Genomic DNA, 18,806 nt, shown 5'->3' with positions numbered 1-18,806 from the left:
TAAAAAAATTATCTCTCTCCATGAAATTGAACGATTACACAAAAGCGCACGTTTAGCATCGGTATCCATGACTTAATCAGTATACAAATACTTAATACACATTTTACTTTCAATTTCATGATAATTCTAACAATCAAAGGATCAGTTGCTGGATTTAAAGCCTTATAATTACAATGATTTGAAGAAGTTTTACCCAAAAAATGGGAGAGACTTTTTTTTGTTTTACAGGGTTGACTAATCCACCATACACCCTGGATCTTCTGTCTTATCTCGCTAAGATACGTGGCTATATCTGACTGTCCATTGTGTCCAACACTGTGATAGGTTCTTTAAAATGAGATAGTTTGGTGTCAACGTTCCACAAGACACACAGACCAGAGATTCCAGTACTTGTGCAGCTTGTCCCCCTCCTCTTGGATTCTAGTCCTAGACAGTTTAACTGGTCACCTTCATCATCACCATTTATTTATATAGCGGCACTGATTCCACAGCGCTGTACAGAGACTTCACTCACATCAGTCCCTGCCCCATTGGAGCTTACAGTCTAAATTCCCTAGCATACACACACACACACACACACACACACACACACACACACACACACAGACAGACACAGAGAGAGACTAGGGTCAATTTTTTTGATAGCGCCCAATTAACCTACTAGTATGTGTTTGGAATGTAGGAGGAAACCAGAGCATCCGGAGGAAACCCATGCAAACATGGGGAGAACATACAAACTCCACACAGATAAGGCCATGGTCGGGAATTGAACTCATGACCTCATTGCTGTGAGGCAGAAGCGCTAACCCCTTCGTCCACCATGCTGCCCACTTTCAGAAACAGCCCAAAGCAATATTCAACTATACAGTGCCCCTGCCTAAATTTTACATAATCTACATCCACTTCAATTAACAGACGAAAAAATCTGCGTTGGAACGGACTCTAGCTTGATAGTTTTATGATGTTTGAGACAATTTTGCACAAGAAAAAACATAATTGCACCACAAAAAAAAAAGATGGATAAAAGAAACACAAATACTGAAACAGTGGCTCTATTTGTTTATCCATAATCATGTGTTATACCTCTGTACAGTCTAAGAACATACACAGAGGAGTGCAGGGCCATCTTTTCCATTGGGCACAATGGGCAGCTGCCCGGGGGCCCCACGGGCAAGGGGGCCCCATAGGCACGGCTTTTAATGAGAATAAATAATCCTGCAAAAGAAAAAAACCTGCAAAAAAAGCCTACAAGGGTCACTAAGCAAGTACATCTATCTATCTCTATATATCTATATCTGTATACATCTATATATCTATATCTAGGGGCCCCGGTGCACTGCTTTGCCCAGGGGCCCATGATGTTGTTAAGATGGCCCTGGAGGAGTGTATAACTCCCCTCTGCTCTTCGCCCGTATTAGATTACCGAACCAGAGTATCCGCCACCTGCACACGGTCAAAGCATTCAGCCGATCAATTCACTAGGACATAGGGGGATCTTAATTCACTAGTCAAAATTGATGGACAGTCTTCATTCTAATGAATTGGTGTTGGCACACTACAATTTCTTCGGATTAAAGACAGAGATAAATTGCCATAAAGTATCTCCTGCACACATAACTGCCTATTTCAGTCTTGGATCACCAATTCTCAGGCAGCTCCCCCAGAAAACACCATAACCCGTGCGGGGACAGACAACCAAACCCTGCATAGGCAATCCTATGGGTTCTTGTCAGTCGATTGCAAGCTCTTCTGGTCGGGATCCCCATACCAGCTATGTCTTTCTCCGTGTGTTACTTTACCACCATCTCCTTTTAATGTCCGTAGTCACAAAGAATAAAAGTCTGATTTTCCAATATTATAAGGCTACACAAGCTTGTACAGGAATAAATCTGTACTCAGTGCTTTAACTATTCCAGCAACAAAGAGGTTAAATCATCATACCATGCTTCCACAGTCCACCTTCTGACCCCCAACATCTGGAAGACGACTACAGGGACAAATCTCAATGTGTACTCCACTCTCTGTAAAACATTAAATATCTTAACAGTTTTTTTGGTTCTGAGAAACAATGACCGAAAACTTTGAAAGAATGGAGAGTTCTGAACGAGTTAATCCCCCAGAAGGCTTTGCACTGGAGTTTATGTATGCGAGGATGTGGAAGACAGATTAAAACTCACGGGAGGTGACAGACAAAAGAAGCAGCAGATGGAATCTTAATATAACAAGCAAAATTTAGAGTTAGTGTTGCTTGCTAAGCGATCATAGATGCCAATATTTTATAATCATCTCCAAAACAATTTGCTGCCAAACTCGCGCTTCTGTCTAGTTAGACCTCCGTGAGGTACAACCCCCATCATCATATGCTGCGATGGAGTCATCAATTTCAGAAGAGTAGGCAAGTGTGCTCTTGATTAATCTAAGGACATATCAAGCACATAAGGTTCCCCATTAATCTTGAACTTGAGGAATGGGCACAAATTAGAAACAACTTGTCGAAAAAGTTCTGTATGTGTTAGAATATGTGAGAACGCCTGCAAAGTACACCATCACTGGTACCTAGTTCCTAAAAGACTTCTTATTATATTCCCATACACTCATCCTCTCTTTGTTGAAGACACTAATGGGTATATTTACTAAACTGCGGGATTGAAACAGTGGAGATGTTGCCAATAGCAACCAATCAGATTCTAGCTGTAATTTTGTAGAATGTACTAAATAAATGATAGCAACCAATCAGATTCTAGCAATCGGCAACATCTCCACTTTTCCAAACCCGCAGTTTAGTAAATCTAGCCCTTAGAGTGCACTCTGTCTCATATATGGTGGAACGGTGCTAAACAAATCCCCCTAACCAGATGTTAGCTACAAATTTACCAAAATGCACTAGAAAATGATTGACAGAATCTGGCTTTTACGGGGCAATACTACCTCTTTCTTGTGCACCAGTTTTCAGAAATTCCTCAATTTATAGTGCTCTTGTACTGGAAAAAAACAACTTTGAGATGCCTAGTTCAAAACAGTTATTTTCAAACCATTTAGTTTCCCATAACAGTCACAAATGGCATTGTTCTACTGGAGTTTGTGGTTGGCATGTAAAATGATCACTAAGCCTGGTGCACTTTATAGCTTTAGGGGCAAATTATCACATTAAACTGCAGTCCCGACAATAGCCACCTGGGACTGGGTTCTGGGCGATTTCATAAAGTCAGAGAAGTTTAGTTTTACGGAACTTGTCCGCAGAAGGGGGAGCACTGCAGTAGAGGCACTTTTGGATCCCTCACCGCAGATTACCTGTTCTCATAAAATGTCTCTGCGCATGCGTGACCATGGCACACGTATGCGCAAAGCCACTCTGCCATATCGACCGGAGATTTAAAAGTAAGCGCAGTGGTTGCCGAGACAGCCTATTATCGGATAAGCTGTCCCGGGATGATATTTTTATAAACTCTCACGAAAAATCATCCTTGCGTTGATTATTACAGATGATAATTAATGGGGCAAAACACTGTAGTATAGGAACACAAACAAAATAAATACATTTAAAAAAACGGACTTTGTCCACTTTAAAATCATAGCACATTAAATAAACTGCCCTTCATTCCTTTGTCGGAACATAACTCATTTTGGGGACTACCGTGCAACGGGCGTCAGGGATTCTGGCAAAAAACAAAAACAAACTCAAACATTTAATCCCATCAAACAAGTCTCTGTGGCTCATTCATTCAAATGAACAACAGAGGACAGAAATGGAACAGATTATTGTATAGGATGCAGGTGGATTAAAATGACATAGCACAAATCACACCCAGAACTAATTCATGTCTACAGTCTAATAAAAAAAAATAACATTATAACACTGAGCCAAACTGTGCATTTAGACTCCTCTATTACCTCCCAACACTGCTATTTCCTACAAGATCAATCTAAAAAGTACTATACTCTCTAATGGTTTAAGAAACGCTTACTTTTCACTTTAATCTATTTCCTCCATATCCTATGGGCATTTCCTTCCTAATATATGTGGAATATTCAGCGGCAAGCAGTGAAGGAGAGATTCACTACATAATCTAGTAGTGCAAAATAGGAAATTGTTTTACACCTGTAGTTTTCGGAATGGGAAAGAACGAGGATACTGGAGTGAGTGTGAGAGTGTGAGTGTGAGTATATTTAAACTGTAAGCTCCAATGGAACAGGGACTGATGCAAATTGATTATATATTGTCTGTACAGCAATTATAATTCCACAATATGTGAATTTACAAGCATAGTACAGAATGGTGAAGAAAAGCTGAACTTGCAGATTGCATCGCGGGAACTCCGCACCTCTGCAAAAATTGCCTGTCCATTCACAAAGCTTCACTTGCAAAATGCCGCAGCAACTTCACTTCGCTTTATTGCCAGTATAGCTGTTTAGACGTTTATAGCGTCCTGTCTAATCAGACACACTGACAACCTTCCACGGCATAGTGCTTTTGTTTCAAACTTTTCTAGGATATTAAGCTGTGACAAAGGGGGGGGCTGTCTTCAGCAGAGAGACAAGCCCTGGGGATAGAAAAGAAGCACGGCGGTCTACTGCAGTTGGACAAAATGATCCGGGGCAGCATTGTGGCTCAGTGGTTAGCACTTCTGCCTCACAGCACTGGGATCATGAGTTTGATTCCCGACCATGACCTTATCTGTGGGGAGTTTGTATGTTCTTCCTGTGTCTGCATGGGTTTCCTCCGGGTGCTCTGGTTTCCACCCACACTCCAAAAACATACAGGTAGGTTAATTGTCTGCTATCAAATTGACCCTAGTCCCTCTCTCTCTGTCTGTGTGTGTGTGTGTGTGTGTGTGTGTGTGTGTGTTAGGGAATTTAGACTGTAAGCTCCAATGGGGCAGGGACTGATGTGAGTAAGTTCTCTGTACAGCGCTGCGGAATTAGTGGCGCTACATAAATAGCTGATGATGATAATCAGGTAATGTAGGAACAGCATTAAAAAAACAAATAGAAAAATGACAGTATTTCCTCTATATACCACCTGGCCTGTGTTTTAAGATGGCTTTACAAGGAGGTGATAAAGTAAATTATGCTATTGAGAAGTCAACCTGTGTACACGGAGTTAAAATGTGCTAGAGGTTGTGCACGTATTCTGTACAAGTTTTCTTACTTCTAGCAGGGGAGTGTCTGAGATGTACTGTATACTCATGGCAATGCTAAACGTATAAAAAAATACATGCCTGTCTAATAAAACACAACTTCTCTGTGTAAGAGAGGTGTCCACACTGCGTGAACAAACTTTAACTTGCTTCAAAGACATAAAGGCTCAGTGCAGCCTTTAAAATTTGGGGGCTCGTGTTCCGGGATCCCAATATCCACCTGCAACCAAACCACAGTATTCAGTGAGAAGAGGACAAAAGACCAGAAGAGGTAAGCTGGTTACTCAAGTAGCTGATTGTCATTCTGTCTCCAAGAAAGGACCAGCTGTGCCTCATGACGGAACTCCTGAAGTGACGAAACTTCTGATCTATACTTTGTACGTACTCCTGAAACTCGGACCTGTGTGACGGGATCACTGAAAAATAAATACTCTAAAGAGTGAAAGTCTCCATAAAGGTCCAACGCTGCTATATCAGTGTCATGAATGAGTAGACAGAGAATATCTGCGGTTTCATACCCAGGTGACCGGATTGGCCAGATAAAGAAAATTAAAAGTATAAGAGAGAGAGAGTGGAAATTATAGTAACATTCACTGTCTGACGCTACCAGATTGAGATAACGTGCATAGTGACTTGAGGAGTGTTCAGTTAACATTTGTATGCTTTCACTTTAATACACACTGGTCCTGAGTCATTAAGACAAGCAAAGCAATACAAAGGAGTAAATTTGCTCCTGGACAAACCATGTTACAATGCAAGGGGTGCAAATTAGTTTATTATCTTGCATGTAAGGAAAATACTGGCTGTTTTTTCATGTAGCACACAAATACTTGATGGTTTTATTTTTACACTGAAATTTGAAGTTAATCCAAGACATGTCCTACCCATACTATAAATCTGTTCCCACATTTTAAATTTATCCCCCCCCCCCCTTCCAATGCAACATGGTTTTGCCAAGTTGCAAATTTACTCCCTTTTTTGGCTTTGCTCTCCTTAATGATACAGACCCACTGTGTTGTATTGGACCCACTGAGGTGGGGAGGGGGAGGGATGTGATCAAAAGACACTACTGTATTCAGGGAATTTACATCAAAACTGCTCTTCACTTTAAAGAATAAAGATCTAAGAGGAACAAAGATACAGGATGGTGCCCTGTATACACTCCTGTATCTTTGTTCCTCTTAAATCTCTACTCTTTAAAGTGAAGAGCAGTTTTGCTACTGAATACAGTAGCGTCTATCGGCCACGTTCCTTACTCACCCACTATGAGGTAGTGGTGATCACCTATGCCTCCACTATTGTCTAACTGAGCAAGCTTGCCAACTCTTGTAATATGCCCAACTAATACGGAGAAGAGAGGGGGGCAAAGCTGCAAAACTTCTGTCTGCTAACATCCTGGCACAGTGATTCATTTAACCAAAGTGAACATATATATATATATATATATATATATATATATATATATATATATATATATATATATATATATATATATATATATATATATATATATATACACACACACAGTTCTGTTAATGGAATTTTGTGTTGCTGTTTAATGTCAGCGCCTCATTTAAAAACACAATTGATATGACTATGGACAACGCTGGTACCTGTGCAATTTTAAAACTTTAGCTGGGAACCCTGTTATTTTCAGTATACAGAAGCCATTACTGTTTGTCACCAACAAACCAAACTGCGACCGGAAGGTCAAACTTCACCGATACCCAAATAACGACAAGGGAAACTTAGGTAGGATATGCCGTATGCACATTACACACATGTATTGAGGCTTATAGCCTCCTCAATTGCTCTTCCGCCCAGAAAGCAGAACTCATTGTCCTCACCAGAGCCCGTATACTGGCCAAAGGCCAAACTGTGAACATCTATACAAATTTCAGATATGCTTTTGGGGTTGTCCATGACTTTGGGGCCTTGTGCAAGCTACATAATTTCCTCTCATCTAGTGGGAAGATTATTTAGCAAAACACCTTTGGCTGGATCACTTATAAATAACTTATGGTATTAATTTATTTAAAGGAAATAGTGCAGGGCGCTTATTAGATATAATTGCAAATGTACTTATTTTTGATAGTGTGTATTTTGGTATAGGAAATGTCTTGTTTGGGGTTTTCTAACTTTGCTAGAGGAAATCTCCAATTAGGCATATTTGGAGAGAGAGTCTGTTTTTGCTGAACCCCCTGTGAGGATGTGTCCAAAACCGTATAAAACATCACTGGTTTGTACTGAAATGTATCATTCTTGGTTCTTCTGACCTCTTGATCACTGGTACCTTAAACCAGTGTGAAAGGAAATAAACATCACTTGCTTCAAAGACCTGCTTGACAACTTCTTCCATGCTGAAATTCCCGTGACCTACAGATTAGACCCAAATCTAATCCGTTTCCAGCTGTTCTGAGGTTTGGACCCAGCTTTCCGGTACCACCGCTCTGCCCGCTACCCAGCAGCTCTGGCCAGTGTGATAGGCCAGGGGGGATCCATCCACAGCAACCCTGATCTATAGGAAGAGGTCAGGGGTACCAGCCCAGGTACACCAGCAAGGGGGTACCCTATCAGCGACAGTTACCCAGAGAGAACGCGGTTCTGGATGCCGGTAAAGGAGTCCAGTGGTGGCACATTAGGAAGCCCCTCCTGCTTTGGTTAGAGGGCGCATTTGGAATAACGAAAGGGAACGGTGGCAAAGTCCAGCCGATTCCCAGCAGCAACAGACAGGGTGGCATAGGCTGTCCATCCATTGGTTCGCATACCTGCTCCAGCACCTTGTTTCTGTATCCAGTATCTGCTCCTGTTTTTGACCCGGCTATCTCCTTTGACTCCCCCTTTGGATTACAATTTGGTACCTTGCTGCTAGTTCCAGTTACTGACTTTTGGCTTTCTCTGGCTATTCTACGGATCTACCCTGTGTACCCTGCTATCTGGCTGGTTCTGACCCGGATTGTTCGATTACGCCTGTCTACTTCTGTCGCAAACTCTTTGCAAAACATACTATACACGTTTGCAGAACAACCCAGACAAAGCAGCACTCTGTGTGGCTGCAGGGCATCTCCCACGCACCCAGTGTCCCTTTGAAGTAATGCAGCTCTAATTTATTCAGTTGCCTAAGGTGAGGAATTTAGAATATGTTCTAGTATGATTTGTTCTCAGGATGGGTAGACGCCTGGCCGTATGCCAAAGCTACAGCACAGGTAACAACAACAACAAAACTACTCACTGAATTTGTATGTAGATATGAATTACCACAAGTTCTATCCTGGGACTGTACTGGACACGTAACAAGATTAATATGTAAAGCATTGCAGATCAAACAGCAAATGCACACCCCCTGCCCCCCACAAATCAGTGGGAACGTAGAAATCTAATTGGACTATACAAAATAAATTGACCAAGACACAAGTAGAAACAGGGCTACCTTGGCTGGACTATAAGACTATAAGAGTCCCCTCCTACACTCAGCAAGTTGCCAGTGCAACACTTCCCTAGTTCCAGATCTACAGTTGCTGTTGTTTTGCTGCTCCACACTACCTGCTCTATACAGAGCTCTACCCTCTCTGTGTATTCAGCTTCACCCTGATTACTGCTCCAATCCTCCTGCTATATACAGATCTCCACCATTACCTCAGAGTGTATTCAGCCTCAACCTGCTGCTATGCTATGGACTTCTCTCAGTGAGTTCAACTTCATCTGTTGCTGTTACATGAACTACAAACCATTAATGTGAATTCAGCTTCATTCCCTGCTGAAATAAATACCTTGGTTAGTTATTCCTTATGTGGATTCACCTTCTTTGCACCTGCTTGTATACTGATTCCAGCGGTTGTCCTCTGTACGATTCTGTCTCCTACATCCTGTATACAGGACTCAAGCAAGCTCTATGAGCAAGACATCATCATAATCATCATCATCAACATTTATTTATATAGCGCCAGCAAATTCCGTAGCACTTTACAATTGGGAACAAACATTAATAAGACAATACTGGGTAATACATACAGACAGAGAGGTAAGAGAACCCTGCTCGAAAGCTTACAATCTATAGGACAATGGGAGTTAGAAACACAAGGGCATGTGCTACAGCATATTGCACAATGGACCAGCCAGACTGCAAAGGTAAAAGTACTGAGTGGGCTATGTGTGTTGCAATGTTGGTCAGAAGGTTGTTGTCTTGCATTAGCAGTGTAGAGGATGGTAATAGGGTAATCTAGGGAAATTAAGATGATGGTTGAGGAATATCATAACCTTGTCTGAAGAGGTGAGTTTTCAGTGAACGCTTGAAGGTTTGAAGACTAGAGGAAAGTCTTACTGTGCGTGGGAGGGAATTCCACAAAGTAGGTGCAGCCCGGAAAAAATCCTGTAACCGAGAATGGGAGGATGTGATGAGAGTGGAGGAGAGACGTAGATCTTGTGCAGAACGGAGGTGTCGAGTAGGGAGATATTTCAAGACAAGTGAGGAAATGTATGTCGGTGCAATTTTGTTGATGGCCTTGTATGTTAGTAGAAGAACTTTATATTGGATTTGTTGAAATACAGGCAGCCAATGTAGAGACCGACAGAGTGGCTCAGCAGAGGAATAATGGTTTGTAAGGAAAATCAGTCTAGCTGCTGTGTGCAAAATAGATTGTAGGGGTTCAAGTCTGACTTTGGGAAGACCAGTAAGGAGGGAATTGCAATAGTCGATGCGGGAGATGATGAGTGCATGAATTAATGTTTTTGCGGTGTCTTGTGTCAGATATGTGCGTATTCTGGAAATGTTCTTTAGGTGTATGTAACATGATTTAGATATAGAGTTGATGTGGGGAATAAATGACAGTTGTGAATCAAGGATTACACCTAGGCAACGAGCTTGCGGGGTGGGATTTATGGTCATGTTATCGACAGAAATCGAAATGTCAGGCAGGAAGCTTCTGTTTTTGGGTGGGAATATTATCAAGACATTCATCCAGCTCCCCAGTTTCCACTACACTCCTGCCACAGCTAGTCCCTGGGGTCCAGAGACGGATCCCAGAATCCCTATTGCCGTGACAGAATATTGTCTGTAACAATTCACTACTGGGGTCAATGTATGAAACTAGGATCACCCGCCCCTTAAGCAAACACCATTCCATAAAATGTCCAAGTTAAATGGATATGAAAACACGTTTCTGCCCACGTCTCACATGGCAAATGTGTTTGTGATAACACACATTTCCACCCAAAAAGGCGGATATGTCAAGAAGAATGGGCTACTACCGCTTCTTGTGTTGAAAAGGAAGGAATGTGTTGACCATCCCTCTGCCGGAAACACTTTGCCAGGAGGATTTAAAAAGGTTTGTTCAACAGAAATCAAAAAACAAACAAAAGTTGGATGGAAATGGAATATTTTAGTCACACAATTTAGCTGCACCATAAAAGGGTAAATCGATATAAGAGGATTGGCTTTATAGCCTTTAAGACCATCATTTTTTTATATTGATACTTTATTATCAATAGATTGCAAGCTCCTGAGAGCAGGGTCTACGTGCAATTTGCCTTATGTTATTGTACAACAATGTGTTTAACCTGCCTAATGTAAATTGCTGAGGAATGTGCAGGTCATTGTATATGGGATAATGTAGGATCACAAGTCTTAATACAAGGTAGGATGGTCTCATACACTGAGAATCGGACCATTATTAAGCTGTATTATACTGTATATTGGCATGTAATTATATTTATTAGCTGTACATGGAGGTTGGTAGAGATCAGATTTTGGGATGCCCAGGCTATTATCTGTGTAATTATCTGTGTCCCTATAGATTGTATGCTTGCGAGCAGGGTTCTCTTACCTCTCTGTCTGTATGTATTACCCAGTATTGTCTTATTAATGTTTGCTGCCAATTGTAAAGCGCTACGGAATTTGCTGGCGCTCTATAAATAAATGATGATGATGTGTAAACAAGTGTGGTCTTGACCCAACCGGTGAATGACAGCTGGTCCTCATTTGGTCTTTCTCCCCTTCCTTAGGGTAGATCATGATACCACTCATGCGCGTATCCAAGACTTCTCCTGCGCTGCCCCCCTCCACTGGAACAAGCTCCCTCGTTCCATCAGAACATCCCCCAATCTGTCCAGTTTCAAACGGGATTTAAAAACCCACCTTTTTCTGAAAGCCTTCCAGTTAACCACTTAACTACCTACCTTATCGTTTACCTCTCCCTCCTTCTTCCCACCTTCCTTGATTCAGCCTCCGTTCCCCTCTACTCTCACCCTTGTGTCTCTCTATCTACCCATCCCCTTAGATTGCAAGCTCCTTTGAGCAGGGCCATCTCTCCTCCTGTTACCAACACTTCTAACTCTGCTCTCCAGCTACTCAGCCCTCCTCCTCGAGGACCTTCTGGCCTCAGACCCCTCTCGCTTTTCTCTGCAACCCTCTGTGGCTCTTACCAGTAGGATCCAATTGGAGTCTTCTCAGCTCTGGCATAAAGGCTCCTCACAAGGGTTTCTGGGTCTCTTTGTTTACAGGAAATTCCTCCTTCCCTTTCGTCATACGTCGTTGCCATGGGTTGATCATTTATACATCTAGCATTTTTCTCCCTCTGCACAGAGCGCGCACAGTTCGCCAAGAAGGCATTTGTGAGACGGTGACTAATTCATACGGTGCTCCTGCCGATTGGCCGCAGGTCACTGCCCTCTTCGAAGTAACCTGGCTCTTGGTCCTGTTGTGAAGGAGATCCCTTGACCTGCTTTGTGAGGGGCTTTACATTGTGATTCCAGAGGAGGTGTAGTCACGCCAATGCCAGATTTAGCACCGACCAATCATAAACGACTATATCCTGGGACCAGTTGTTAGTGCCGGTTGGCCATACACGGTTTGGATACTGCTAATAGTTGTAGCTGACTGGCAATTGGCCTCATCTGCCAGTGTCTTTATTTTATTATAAGTACAGTTTAAGTCTTACCGTATGAGTGGGATCACATGCAGTAATAGAGAAGAATCAACAGTCTGCAGTTTAATAAAATTATGTCGCTGTACATAGTGAAGGGTTAAATCTGAGGTTGCAATACAAATTCTGGTCAATATAAAATGCACATTCTCTTGGATTCCTCTGACATGAGTCCTCATTTACTGCAGGTTTTATATACCCTCTGTAAGACATAATTAGTCAGAATTACATCTTGTTGCTTGCTATGAAAAATGATTAAAAATAAATTAAAAGGCCTTTAGTTACCGGATTACCAACAGGCTGGGTAGATGTGATAAGAATACAGACGACCTGCTGTCTGGGGAAGATATTTAGGAAGTAATATCTGCAAAGCATTTTCACACACATTAACAGTACTTACACCATACTTGCCAATTTTTCCTTGTTGGCTTCAGGGAGATCCCGGGGGAGGTGGCTGGGAGCGGGGCTCGACGAATCGCATGGCTAAGATGACGCGGCACTTGCGTCATTAAGCCCTGCCCCCGCCACTTATCTATTGCGGGGGCGAGAACCGGGAGATTGCCCTGCTCTCCCGGGAGCCTAGAAGGTCTCCCAGAAATGCGGGAGTCTCCCGGACATTCTGGGAGATTAGGCAACTACGCGTTAAAGAAAAGCAGCTAATGAATCTCTAGAGACTGAAGTGTCCATTACATTTCTGTCTCCATTACTGAAGTCATGTTGTCTTACCTGTCAGTCTTTGATTAAATCTGGGTCTCCATGAAAATGGCCACCTCCATAGGCATCAATACATGGACATAGGACACAATTTCTGAACTGTGTCATCATGCCACAGATGGCGAAGCCAACCACGTCTTGTACTGGCTCAGCATCAGGGAGAATGCCAGACTCTTCAGGGAGCGAGGGAGATCACCCCTATTTCAGGGAGTCTCCCTGACATTCAGGAAGAGTTGACAAGTATGACTTACACCCGGAATGCCAGCATTACAACCATACTGTGTCTCCATGATCTATTACTTGTCTACTCATTTCATTACGTCATTATACAGTTCAGGCTATATAAGAAACCTAGTACACAGGAAGAAAATATGCAGCTACTTATAGTCACCAATCAAGTGTGTGCCATTTTTCTAGATTATTTTAGAAAACATTAGGCAATGTGTTGAGTTTAAGGGTTTATAGCACTATTTTCCTATGCACTCCTTTTTACAGATGACCCCTTAGAGAATTTAGGGCTCTGTCATACCAGGGTGGTACAAACCCCAATCACCAAGGCAATCTTGCCCATCTTCTCGGTTTGAGAGAGACTGTGCTACTACGGATGTCAGAGTGAGGTTCCTGTATTTACACAGAAAAATGACATCATTTCACTCTGTGAGAACGTGTGTCTGATGGCTGTAATGCCACTGTGCGAGGGAGCTCTACTTGCTGGGAACCAGCTATAGTGCAGAGAAGGAAGGAACTGGAGGTCATGGTGGGCAGAAGCCACAGCTATGTGACAGGCTGAGGCCGCTACAGTTGAATTTTTTTTTGCTTCAAAATATTTCTAACAGACTATTGAGTTGACTCTTGCACCACGGGCTAAAATTCGCCATCCCTCCCCTGGCGGCCAGCCCTGGTCTAAAGAGGGCGGTCCCAACAGTTACTATGCAGACAGGCAGTCTGACAGCAAATCCAATTGCTGTCAGTGTGGCCGCGGTTCTTAGTCTGGTCTCGCCAAGAACTGGCCCCTGGGGTTGATTAAATGGCTGACGAGGGAGATTTAAATGACTGGTTGGATGGGTGATGAATTGGCTGGTTGATGAAATTTCCAGGGGGTGCATTGTGACTTGGTCACTGCGGGTATGATTAAATGGCTGTGGGGAAGGGGGGCTAAGGTCATTAATTGGCTGCTGGTGGTTGATGAATTGGCTGAGGTGGATAATGAACTTGCTGGGGGTGATGAAACAGCTGGGGGTGAGTTGATGAAATGTTTGGCGGGGGTATATAATCCCCAACTTTCCAGCAGCCAGCTAGACGACAACAAAAGCTGCAAGAACAGCAGAGACCGCCTAAATTTGACTGCTGAAGAATACGCCTGAATATTCATGTTCATTATTCCTATACACTGGTAGTGGTGGGAGGGGTGCTACAGGGTGTAACAGCCTATGCCGGCCAGAACCTTTAATCAGAACGTGTGCCATGGGGGAAGGGGGTGATAGACAGGGGGCACAGTTTGATATAATACACTATTATTATATTTGTATAATTTATTGGTAAATTGTATGCTGTCCCTTATTAGCTATGACACCATCTCCTCTTTTAATGTGCATCTCCCCACACACAGTGACAAACCAGATCAGTCAGTGATATTACGGGTTTGCTGTTGATTCACACATCACGTTATCAGCTTGTGCATTTCATACACATCAGCTGGAAGTGATTCAGCCTCTGTACGTACATCAGAGAGATCAGTTGGGGGACAGGCTTTACCTGTGGGAAAAGGAGTGGGCTGGAGATTACATGAGATTTATTTCTGAACAGATAGATGTTAAGGAGGAAGGACAGAAGGTGCAGTGATTATGGACTGGGAGAGATCTCTGTAGCATCCTCGTCTCTCGGCATGGGGAGATATCAGTCTGCGGCACATAAAAGCTATACTAGAGCATGGCTGGTCTCCATTCATACTGAAATGTCCTGTCCTGCTCGCTGCTATCCCACTGCAAATAATCTCCAGCATCACCCTGTACTCCATCCCCAAAACAACCAACACGGCAGCAAACTAATAATTCTACCTGCACTAACTAAACTGAGCTGAATTATATGGACATCCCGCTTAGGGTTCCTACACACAGGCCGATCCTGCTGTTCCAGAGCCCAGTGATAAAATCATCACTCAATGGGCCATACATGTGTTCATCTTAATTGCACGGATGGGCCATTCAATTCTCGTGGTAAGCAGATTGATGGCACGGCTGTCCGTCAGTACAGATAGTAGACGGCAGTCTACTACAGGACAAACTGACTGTTTTTTAAATCGACAAAGAAATCGATACCAATGTACGTGGGGCCAGCGTTATCCTCCTTTGCTTCTTAAATCAGCGGCACATTAAACCAACTTAATAGGAGTTTGCTTTTAAAAACACACATAAAATCGGGCATCCGCTCGTCCGTATTCAATGTCTGTTGTTGAATACAGGTCTAGGTACGCTCTGCTTAGTCACACACAATACACTGCAGGATACGTACAAGAAATATGTAGAATATAAAGTGGTAGGAGACCGTACAGGAAAAATAAAAATTCAGTTATTGTCACCTGTTAATATAGTTATTAATGAAAATAATATGTTTTTTGCCCCTCCCCCCATGAAATACATTTATTAGGATGTTATTAATGTCTGCTGTATATAACATGCATTTTTACAATTGCTCGATTGCAAACACATGTTCTAGCAGCATACACTGAATCATAGCAGGTCTTAATGGTCCTTTGCGCTCGAAGATGAACTGCATACACTTGTATTCTCTGGCGATGTAACGCAAAATACGTCATGCATCGGCATTGACGTTCCTTAATGAATTGGGCCCAAAGTGTTTAAGAAAAACTATCTACTTAGAAAATGTCCATTTCTGGTATTAAGCCGTATCAGGCTGTGACAGGATGACCGCCTATGCCATCCTGTCTGTTGTTGCTGGGAACCGGCTGGGCTTACTTTGCCACCGTTCCCTTTTGTTATCCCAAATGCGCCCTCTTTCCGCAGTAGGAGGGGCTTACAAAAGGCTGTCACCACTGGACTCCTATATCGGCATCCAGAACCGGGTTTCTTCTGTGTAACTGACGCCGCTAGCAATATTGAAGATGTTTCCAAGCAGGTCTTTGAAGCAAGATGTTTATTTGCTCACACTGGTTAGTGGTACCAGTGATCAGGTCAAATGTTGAAATCAGAAGAACAAATTTCAAATACAAGCCAGTGCCTTTTATACATTTCAGACACAGGCTATTTTTAGCATCAGGATGTACCCTATTTACACAAAAATGGATTTACATGCATTGCAAAGCTAACAAAATTTGCGCTTATCTATGAAATTCACTCAGGACAAAAGGCCACACAGTAACAACCCCCTGCTGGGCCTTTGGCCAGAGCAGGCATGACACTTCATCACAAAACTTCGTTAGCACTTCCTGCTATCGGACTCCCTTCCACATATACCTAATTGGAGGTTTCCACTAGCAACCTTACAAATCCTAAACAATGACACTTCCATACTAAACACATCCCAATACACAAAAGACCTCCATTGTATCAGATATATACATCAGAAATAAGGCATATCCTTTAGTAAGGTTAAAACAGGAAAAAACGAGTTTCTACCCTGGTCTCAGAAATAACGATTTCCTATCTCAGAATATATACAATATAACAAAATAAGTGCATTTGCAATTATATAAATAAGCGCCCTGCGCTATTTCCCCCAAATAAATTCATACCAGAAGTTATTTATCTGTGATCCAGTCACACAAGCCTTTTTGAAACAGAACACGATTAAAAAGAATAAACCTTTAGCACACATGAACAGAACAAAAAAAAAAATCAAATTAAAACTGCAACAAAACCGGACTTCTTCTTACTCTATGTCGCTAGACAGACATGTGAAACCGATGAAGCCTCAGGAAATGAATGACAGAGTAAAGTGACAATTTACGAGCAGTGGAAAAAAAAAAAAAAGTGGAGAGAAGCCACAATGGTCAACGCTGTAAATATATTGTGTTACAGTTAGTGCTTTGTACCGTCACATCAACTAGCTGCTCCCTAAACTGCTCACAATTAAAACAGAGGCATTTGAAAAATTGGAGGTATACTAACTCTATTCTATAAAAACACAAAACTTTTACCTCCAGTATACTACTAGAGTTTGTTTATAAACTAGAGGTAAAACAAAACGTCATCATATTATCATTAATGTGTATCTATAGCGCGCCACATAGTACGAGTGACAAACAGGAAACGATGCATTATAGTTCAAGTGGTAGAACAAATATAAGTGATTAACATAAAAACCAAGTATTAATACAGAATAAAACATAACACAAGAAGTATTCGAAAAGGATAATCATGGGTAGCAGGTAGCACCCTGGGGTGTAGATATAGAGGAGGATAGGAGAAAGGAATGGAGGGGGGAGAAGAGAAAGGAGGACCCTGCATGCAAGAGTTTACAATCTATAACAAATACTTCTATTTTCAAGACATTTTACCTTACATTTCTGCTTCCTCCACTGTTACACACTTTGGACGCAGCCGTTTTGTGAGCTGAACCAACATTCAGCCTATTCATTTAGTAGAAACTAGTGACATCACTGCAAAATGAGCCATTGACTACAAACCTCAGTAGATGTATAGCTTATTATTCCAAAAGTTAAATAAAGAATGATACTATTTATCTTTTTCAAGCTGCACAATCATTAAAGAAATAAACATACATACAGCCTGACTGCACAGTTCAATTATTATTATAAATAATAAAACTGTTAAATTCTTGCACACCATAAACCTGCGATGCGTAACAGGCGGCCCTACTGTCAGATTCAGTTGTTATAGCTTGTAACACTTGTTTAAAATTACTGCTGATATTTTACAGATCGGTATCTCTTAGATTAAATGTATTTTTCTTTTTTTACTTATTACTAAGATTAAGAGTAACGTGCGGCCCTTTGGAATGTTTGAGAGATGGCCATGCGGCCCCCGACGTGTATCGGGTTGCTTATCGCTGGCTTAAAACGGATAAATAGTGACCACTGGTATTTATTTGTTTGGGTGATACACTCTAAACAACAATTAACCATCAGCATTCACCTTTGTACAGTAGCCTTCCGTACATTCTGTGGCAGTGTCTGCAATTAAACAACCCATTTGAAACACTGCCATATTCTTGTAGCCTTTCCAAGATTACAAGTACATGTAGAATCCCCTACCTTGCATTTAATGCTGGCAAGATGCGTTCTCTATTTGAGTGAATCCATCACCTCTTTGTCTCCCCACTGTTTACAGTAGTTCCCCATGGAAAAACAGTAGAGGAACGTGGTATGACGACTACCTTTTGTGTTGTGTTATTTTTTGGCTTTCTCTGAGGTTTCAAACAAGCAATTGCAATAGCTTTTTACGCTGGTCACTGAATTATTATGAAATCAGAAAAATAGCATGTATGTGGGTGGTGTGGGGGGGGGGGGGGGGGAGGGATATAATTATTGCCCCACAGTTCAATATAGGACAATGTTATATTCATGACGATTTCTGAAACAAAGGGAGTAACTCTAAATTATCTAAATATATATGACTTATACTGCAACATCAGTGTTCATATCTTCATTTATACAGCCAAAGGAATTATTCTTATCCATTCTGGGAAATGTATTACGTTATCCATACGTGTGGCTGGTTCACTTATAAATAACTTATTTGTGGCTGTATCATGTAGAAATAATATATTGTCGAAATGTATTTCAATTAGTGGTGCAGACACCAATGTATATAATTGCAAATGCACTTATTGTGTTACATTGGGATGTGTTTTGTATGGAAGTGTCATTAATTGGGGTTGTAACTTTGCTAGAGGAAGCTGATAGCAGGAAATACTAAGTAAGTCTTTTTATGTGAAGTGACAACTGTTTAGCCTGTACCCCCAGCAGGGGGCACTGCCTTTCTGTCTGGCGTGGCTGCATCTCAGATAATGCAACCATCAAGTTTTAACACATAACAGAGTGGTGTAAATATTG

At 41.9% G+C, this 18,806-nt stretch overlaps 1 protein-coding gene across 6 annotated transcripts in view; it reads right to left on the bottom strand.

The window, feature by feature from the left end:
* LOC142108855 (death-associated protein kinase 2-like) overlaps window positions 1-18,806 on the bottom strand; it is an 89,832-nt gene that overhangs the window by 34,141 nt on the left and 36,885 nt on the right. The window contains exon 2 of one of the 6 annotated variants that reach the window (XM_075192784.1): window positions 1,942-2,021. The exons of the other annotated variants lie outside the window; for them this stretch is intronic. The gene's annotated coding sequence lies outside the window, so the exon portion shown is untranslated. The remainder of the gene's footprint in view (window positions 1-1,941; window positions 2,022-18,806) is intronic. 6 annotated transcript variants of the gene reach the window in all.

This window comes from Mixophyes fleayi, chromosome 12, assembly GCF_038048845.1.
Source record: "Mixophyes fleayi isolate aMixFle1 chromosome 12, aMixFle1.hap1, whole genome shotgun sequence".
In the NCBI taxonomy this organism is placed as follows: domain Eukaryota; kingdom Metazoa; phylum Chordata; class Amphibia; order Anura; family Limnodynastidae; genus Mixophyes; species Mixophyes fleayi.
The sequence above is the reverse complement of the archived record's forward strand: the minus strand, read 5'-3'. Positions and strand labels throughout refer to the sequence as shown.